The sequence below is a fragment of the Pogoniulus pusillus genome, chromosome 34, assembly GCF_015220805.1.
Source record: "Pogoniulus pusillus isolate bPogPus1 chromosome 34, bPogPus1.pri, whole genome shotgun sequence".
NCBI lineage: Eukaryota > Metazoa > Chordata > Aves > Piciformes > Lybiidae > Pogoniulus > Pogoniulus pusillus.
In genome coordinates, this window is record NC_087297.1 from 2,504,743 (window position 1) to 2,512,489 (window position 7,747).

Genomic DNA, 7,747 nt, shown 5'->3' on the forward strand with positions numbered 1-7,747 from the left:
TATCCCCCAGCCCTATCCAATCAAACAGACCATGGCTCTAAGTGCCTCAGCCAGTCTTTTCTTGAACACCTCCAGGGATGGTGACTCCACCACCTCCCTGGGCAGCCCATTCCAATGCCAATCACTCTCTCTGCCAACAACTTCCCCCTAGCATCCAGCCTAGACTTCCCCCAGCACCACTTGAGACTGTGTCCCCTTCTTCTGTTGCTGGTTGCCTGGGAAATGAGCCCAACCCCACCTGGCTACACCCTCCATAGAACTGCAGCCCAGCGTTCTGGCAGGTTATCCTTTTGACTCCTCAAAGCCTTGCAGTTGACACATCCCAGTTCTGCCAACTGAAGACTGCTTCCAATCTGATCTAGTTACTGAATATATTACCAGATTTATTCAGCTGCTAACAACTTCCCTGATCATCAGCTGCTCACAGGAGCATCTTTGTACATGTACCGCTCACCCTTGCTCAAACTGCAAAGGTGTTGCAGCAGACTTGTTTAAGGAAACATCTTCACACATCGCTTAAGAACTTGCTTCTCAAAGCCTAGAGCACAACCATCAGCATGAACACCCAAGAGGAAAGAAATCCTCATCAAAAGGTTCAGAACAGCTACTTTGTATATTAATTGGCCACATATCTGCTGTGGTGTTGTTGTTATTACTATAACTATCACAGTATCACAGTCTCACAGTATCAGCAAGGTTGGAAGAGACCTCACAGATCATCAAGTCCAACCCTTTAGCACAGAGCTCAAGGCCAGACCATGGCACCAAGTGCCACGTCCAGTCCTGCCTTGAACAGCTCCAGGGACGGCGACTCCACCACCTCCCCGGGCAGCCCATTCCAGTGCCCAATGACTCTCTCAGGGAAGAACTTTCTCCTCACCTCCAGCCTAAATCTCCCCTGGCACAGCCTGAGGCTGTGTCCTCTTGTTCTGGTGCTGGCCACCTGAGAGAAGAGAGCAACCTCCTCCTGGCCACAACCTCCCCTCAGGTAGTTGCAGACAGCAATAAGGTCTCCCTGAGCCTCCTCTTCTCCAGGCTAACCAATCCCAGCTCCCTCAGCCTCTCCTCGTAGGGCTGTGCTCAAGGCCTCTCCCCAGCCTCGTTGCCCTTCTCTGGACACGCTCAAGCATCTCAATGTCCCTCCTAAACTGGGGGGCCCAGAACTGAACACAGGACTCAAGGTGAGGTCTAACCAGTGCAGAGTACAGGGGCAAAATGACCTCTCTGCTCCTGCTGGCCACACCATTCCTGATGCAGGCCAGGATGCCACTGGCTCTCCTGGCCACCTGGGCCAGTGGAGGGTTAGGTTGGAGATGAGGAAGAATGTTCTTGGTGCAGGAGTGGTCAGGGATTGGAAGAGGCTGCCCAAGGAGGTGGTGGAGTGCCCATGGCTGGAGGTGTTTCCAAGAGGCAGAGCTGTGGTGCTGAGAGCCATGGTTTAGTCCCTGCCTTGCTAGGGTTAGAGAAGGGTTGGGCTGGATGAGCACAAAGAGCTTTTCCAACCTAAACAATTCAGAGGTTCTGATTCTTCTAAAAGCTATTAAGTGGCCACCTGGGCACACTGCTGGCTCATGTTCAGGTGGGTATCAATCAGCACCCCCAGATCCCTCTCTGTCTGGCTGCTCTCCAGCCACTCCAACCCCAGCCTGTATCTCTGCATGGGGTTGTTGTGGCCAAAGTGCAGCACCCTGCACTTGGAGCTATTGAAGCCATCCCCCTGGACTCTGCCCATCTGTCCAGGTGGTCAAGGTCCTGCTGCAGAGCCCTTCTGCCCTCCAACCCAGCCACATCTGCCCCCAGCTTGCTGTCATCTGCACACTTGCTGATGACTGACTCCATGCCCTCATCCAGATCATCTATGAAGATGTTAAAGAGGATGGGGCCCAGCACAGATCCCTGAGGGACACCACTAGTGACAGCTGCCAGCTGGATGTGGCACCATTCACCACCACTCTCTGGGCTCAGCCCTCCAGCCAGTTCCTAACCCAGCACAGAGTGTTGCCATCCAAGCCATGGGCTGACAGCTTAGCCAGCAGTTTGCTGTGGGGGACAGTGTCAAAGGCCTTGCTGAAGTCCAGACAGACCACATCCACAGGCCTCCCCACTACTGTGTCATAGTAAATAATTATTGTTATTGTTACTGTTGTTGCCACATTGCTATGACACTCAGCACCATGGGCTCAGTATCCAAGCAGGACATCTTATTTACAGACCACAAAGACATCTTAATGCCATGGAATCACAGAATCAGTCAGGGTTGGAAGGGACAATGACATACTAATTAGCACAGACATCCATCATACTCTCTCAACAGCACATGCATGGTGTCTAAGCATTCTGCCAGCAGAGACAGGTGGCAACCACAGCCTCCAGCCTTACATTTGTTTAGATTTGTTACACCATTCTCTAAGGTCATTCCAACCTTCCACTTTATCTCAGCTCAGCACTTGCTGAGCTCCTGCCCTCTCGCCTGGCCATGGCTTATGTTCCAGTGTTTCAGTTTCCAAGAGCTGTACCATAATCAGGCAGTTCTGTAGAATCACTACATTTAATATGACTGTTCCCAACACTTCACTGCACTGAGGTGTTTCAGACAGTCACAGAATGGTTGGGGTTGGGAGAGACCTCTGGAGGTCTTCCAATCCAACCCCCGCCAAAGCAGGGCTGCCTAGGGCAGGCCACGTAGGAACGCATCCAGGTGGGTCTTGAAAGGAGGCTCCACAGCCTCTCTGGGCAGCCTGCTCCAGGGCTCCAGCACCCTCACAGTAAGGAAGTCCCTCCTCATGTTGAGATGGAACTTCCTGGGTTCCAGTTTGTGTCCATTGCCCCTCGTCTTATCACAGGGTACCACCGACAAGGGCCTGGCTGCCCTTCTTTGGACACACTCCAGCACCTCAATGTCCTTGTAATGAGGGGCCCAAAACTGAACCCAGTATTCAAGGTGCAGTCTCGCCAGTGCAAAGTACAGGAGGTCAATCACCTCTCTAGGTCTGCTGGCCACACTTTCTGATACAAGACGGGATGCTTCTTGGCCACCTGGGCACACACTGGCTCATATTCAGCCAGTTATCAACCAACAGCCACAGATCCTTTCCCACCAGGCAGCTTTCCAGCCTCTCTTTCCCAAGCTGGTAGTGTTGCATGGAGTTCTTGTGACCCAACTGCAGCACCTAGCACTTGGCCTCGGCTTATTGCTCTAGCCTGTCCAGATCCCTCTGTAAAGCCACCCTACCCTCAAGTAGATCAACACTGCCACCCATCATGGTGTCATCTGCAGACTTCCTGATGATGCACATGATCCAAAAAATTCCAAGTTTCTGAATCATGGAGCAGATCCTACTGAAGGCTCTGCTAAGGCAAATGGAAAACAAAGCAGAGGTGATTGGTGCCAACCAGCAATGGCTTCACCAAGGGCAGATCATGCCTGACAAATTTAGTGGCTTTTTATGATGAAGTCACAGCAACAGTGGACAAGGGAAGGGCAAATGACATCATCTACCCTGACCTAAGGCATTTGGCTCTGTCCCACATGACATCCAGGTCACCACACTGGAAAAAAAACAGACTTGATGGGTGGAGCACTGCTGGATAAGGAATTGGCTGGATGGTGGCACACAGAGAGTGGTGATCAAGGGCACAATGTCCACCTGGAGACCAGTGCCAAGTGGTGTCCCTCAGGGGTCTGTGCTGGCACCAGTGCTGTTTGACATCTTTGTCAGTGATATGGACAGAGGAATCAGTGCACCCTCAGCAAGTTTGCAGATGACACCAAGCTGTGTGGCATAGTCGACTTGCTAAAGGACAGGGATCCATCCAGAGAGACCTGGGCAGGCTGCAGAGCTGTGCCCAGGCCAACCTCATGACATTCAACAGGGCCAAGTGTAAGGTCCTGCACCTGGGACGGTGCAATCCCAAGCACAACTCCAGGCTGGGTGGGGAATGGCTGAGAGCAGCCCTGAGGAAAAGGACCTGGGGGTCTGGGCTGATGCAAAACTCAACAGGAGCCTGCAGTGTGAGTGCAGCCCAGACACAACCCTGTGCTGGGCTGCAGCAAGAGCAGTGTGGCCAGCAGGGCAAGGGAGGGGATTCTGCCCTTTTACTCTGTTCTGGAGTACTGGAGTACACCTGGAATACTGTGTACAGTTCTGGAGCCCCCAACACAAGAAGGAAAAGGTTCTTTACAGTGAGGGCAGCAAGACACTGGCACAGTTTGTCCAGGATGCTCCCTCCCTGGAGGTGTTCAAGGCCATATTGGATGAGGCCTTGAGTGACCTGTTCTAGTGGAAGGTGTCCCTGACTATGGTGGCAGGTTGGAACTGGATGATCTTTGAGGTTTCTTCCAACCTAACCCATTCTAGGATTCTAGGATTCTAATTCTTCTTGACACCCACCCCTCACATACTTACAGGCATTCATCTCAGCCTTCTCTTCTCCAGGCTAACCAGCCTCAGGCTTCTCAGCCTTTCCTCATCAGACAGATGTTGCAGTCCCTTCATCATTCCCATGGACCTTTCCCAGTAATTCCCTGTCTCTCTTGAGCTAGAGAGCCCAGAACTGGACATACATTCAAGATGTGGTCTCACTGGGTGCAATGGTTTGGGTGTTAGCTGCCCACCCACTCTCATGAAAATTATCCAGACTAGACTCAGCCAAGCTGGAAATTCAGAATGAAGCTTTCTGTTTGCAGCTTAGCACATTACACAAGCTGATATTTACAGCTATAGACAGCTACAGACAGGTATACAGCTACAGGCAGCAATATACAGGTTAAAAGTAATACAGAAACACAGCAGCTCTCCCAGAAACCTGAGTCCCCAAGAGGTGCTCCCAACCACCCTTCCACCTCCTTTGCACCCTTCTACCTTATCCCAGACTTTGACTTATGTTCAAGGTGAGTTTGGAGGATCAGCCAGGGGGGTTAGGAAGCAGAAGGATTAGACAGAAGGTTAGGGAGAAAAGTGCAGGCAGCCAGAGACACACAGCAACTCTGTTATCTGTGTTTGTGTTCCTGTTTGTATCCATCTCAGCAAGCCTATGAGTGCAGCAGCCAGCACCATTGGTTCCTTTTCACAGCCTAGAATCCAATTCCTCTCACTGAAATATCTCAGCGAGCCTCAAGGCACACTAGGGCAGAGCAGAAGGAGGTAGAACCTCCCTTGACCTGATGGACACACTCTCCTCAGTGCACCCCAGGACACCACTGACCTTCTTGGCAATGAGGGAGGTTATTCTTCCCCTGTACTCAGCACTGGTCAGGCCACACCTTGAGTACTGAGTCCACTTCTGGGCCCCTCAATTCAAGAGAGATGTTGAGGTGCAGGAAGGTGTTTGGAGAAGGGCAATGAAGCTGGTGAAAGGCCTGGAACACAAACCCTATGAGGAGAGGCTGAGGGAGCTGGGGGTGTGCAGCCTGCAGCAGAGGAGGCTCAGGGCAGAGCTCATTGCTGTCTGCAGCTACCTGAAGGGAGGTTGTAGCCAGGTGGGGTTGGGCTCTGCTGCCAGGCAGCCAGCAACAGAAGAAGGGGACACAGCCTCAAGTTGTGGCAGGGCAGGTTGAGGCTGGATGTGAGGAGGAAGTTGTTGTCAGAGAGAGTGATTGGCATTGGAATGGGCTGCCCAGGGAGGTGGTGGAGTGGCTGTGGCTGGAGGTGTTGAAGCCAAGCCTGGCTGGGGCACTTAGTGCCATGGTCTAGATGACTGGATAGGGCTGGGTGCTAGATTGGACTGGATGAACTTAGAGGTCCCTTCCAGCCTGGTTGATTCTATGATTGTATGATTTTGATCCAGTTCAGACCTCTGTTGCTCCTTGCCAGCCCAAGAGCTGCAAGCCAAGAGGGCAAACATCTCTGGGATCATTTTTTCTTCATTTTTTACCCCTCAGAATTGTTGATAGTTGTGACATGTGTTGCATGCAAAGAACATTCTTCTTAGCTATGTTTTCTGTGTAAATATTGCTTCCTTATCTGCATGAGCACTGTTTGTATCTGCATTAGGCTCTTTGTGCTCTGGGATTAGATTCTGGTTCCAGAAAGGCATCAGGAATTGCCCAGTGAGTTATTTTGCCTTGACAAGACAGAAAAAGGAATTTGAACAGAACAAGGGGACACAGCCTCAAGCTGTGCCAGGGCAGATCCAGGCTGGATGTTAGGAGGAAGTTGTTGTCAGAGAGAGTGATTGGCATTGGAATGGGCTGCCCAGGGAGGTGGTGGAGTTGCTGTGCCTGGAGGTCTTGAGGCCAAGCCTGGCTGGGGCACTTAGTGCCATGGTCTGGTTGGTTGGGCAGGGCTGGGTGCTAGGTTGGCCTGGCTGAGCTTGGAGCTCTCTTCCAGCCTGCTTGAATCCATGATTCTATAAATTCCCCTTAATAATATGAGCAAATTCCTGACCTTCATGGTCTTCTGTTGCATAATTGATTTGACTTGAGCTCTAAATGTTTTCATTTGCTGTCTTTAGTTCACTAAGACAGACCAGTGGGCCAAAGGTTAGGTTTAGTAACCACTTTAAACATCAAAGTTCATGAGGAAAGTATTGGTTTGGGAGATACATCACCAAGAAGAACTGGGACCTTCAGTTTTACTCTGCTCTCATGAGATCTCACTTGGAGTCCTGGGTGCAGTTCTGGAGCCCCTAGCACAAGAAGGACATGGAACTGTTGGAGCCACTCTAGAAGAGGTCACCAAGATCCTCAGAAGGCTGCAGCAGCTCTTCTATGAGGACAGACTACAAGAGTTGGGGCTCTGCAGCCTGGAGAAGAGAAGGCTTCCAGAAGACCTTGGAGTGGCCTTGCAGGATCTGAAGGGGGCTCCAGGAGGGCTGGGGAGAGACTATTGACAAGGTCTGGGAATGGCAGGAGGAGGAAGAATGGGTTTGAAGTGGCAGAGGGGAGATTGAAAGTGGATGTGAGGAAGAAGTTGTTTGCAGTGAGGGTGGTGAGAGACTGGCACAGGTTGAAGGTGGTGAGAGACTGGCACAGGTTGAGGGTGGTGAGACACTGGCACAGGTTGCCCAGGGAGGTTGTGGAGCACAGAAGCACCCAAGGTGATCTTTGATCACCTTGGGTGCTTCTGTGCTCCACAACCTCCCTGGAGGTGCTCAGGACCAGCCTGGATGAGGCTTTGAGTAACCTGTTCTAGAGGGAGGTGTCCCTGCCTATGGTGGGGGGTTGGAACTGGATGATCTTTGAGTTCCCTTACAACCTAAACCATTCCATGATCCTATGATATGTGCTGAAATACCCCAAACATTTCAGTCAGCTCTGCTATGCTGGCTTGAAATCTATGGAAATGTGTTTTATGTCCTGCTTTGACAGAACCTTTGTCTCAGACAGACAAAGAAATTAATCAGCTGTTAAATCCTCCTGTCATGACATTAATTCAGCTGCTCTGTTATTAAATGAGTACATGCCTGCTCCTGGGAGAGAGTGGCTGGAAAGCTGCCCAGTAAAAGACCTGGGAGTGTTGGCTAAGAGCCAGCTGAAGATGAGCCAGCGAGTGCCCAGGTGTCCAAGAAGACTACCAGCATCCTGGCCTGGATCAGCAATAATGGAGCCAGCAGGAGCAGTGCAGTGATCATGCTCCCACATTTAGCACTGGTGAGGCCAAACATTCTCTAAGTCTGCCAAGGCTGGGGCTAAACCATGGCCCTCAGCACCACAGCTCTGCCTCTCTGTGCTCAGCACTGCTCAGGCCACACCTGCAGTGCTGTGTCCAGGTCTGGGCTCCTCCATTCAGGAGAGATGTTGAGGTGC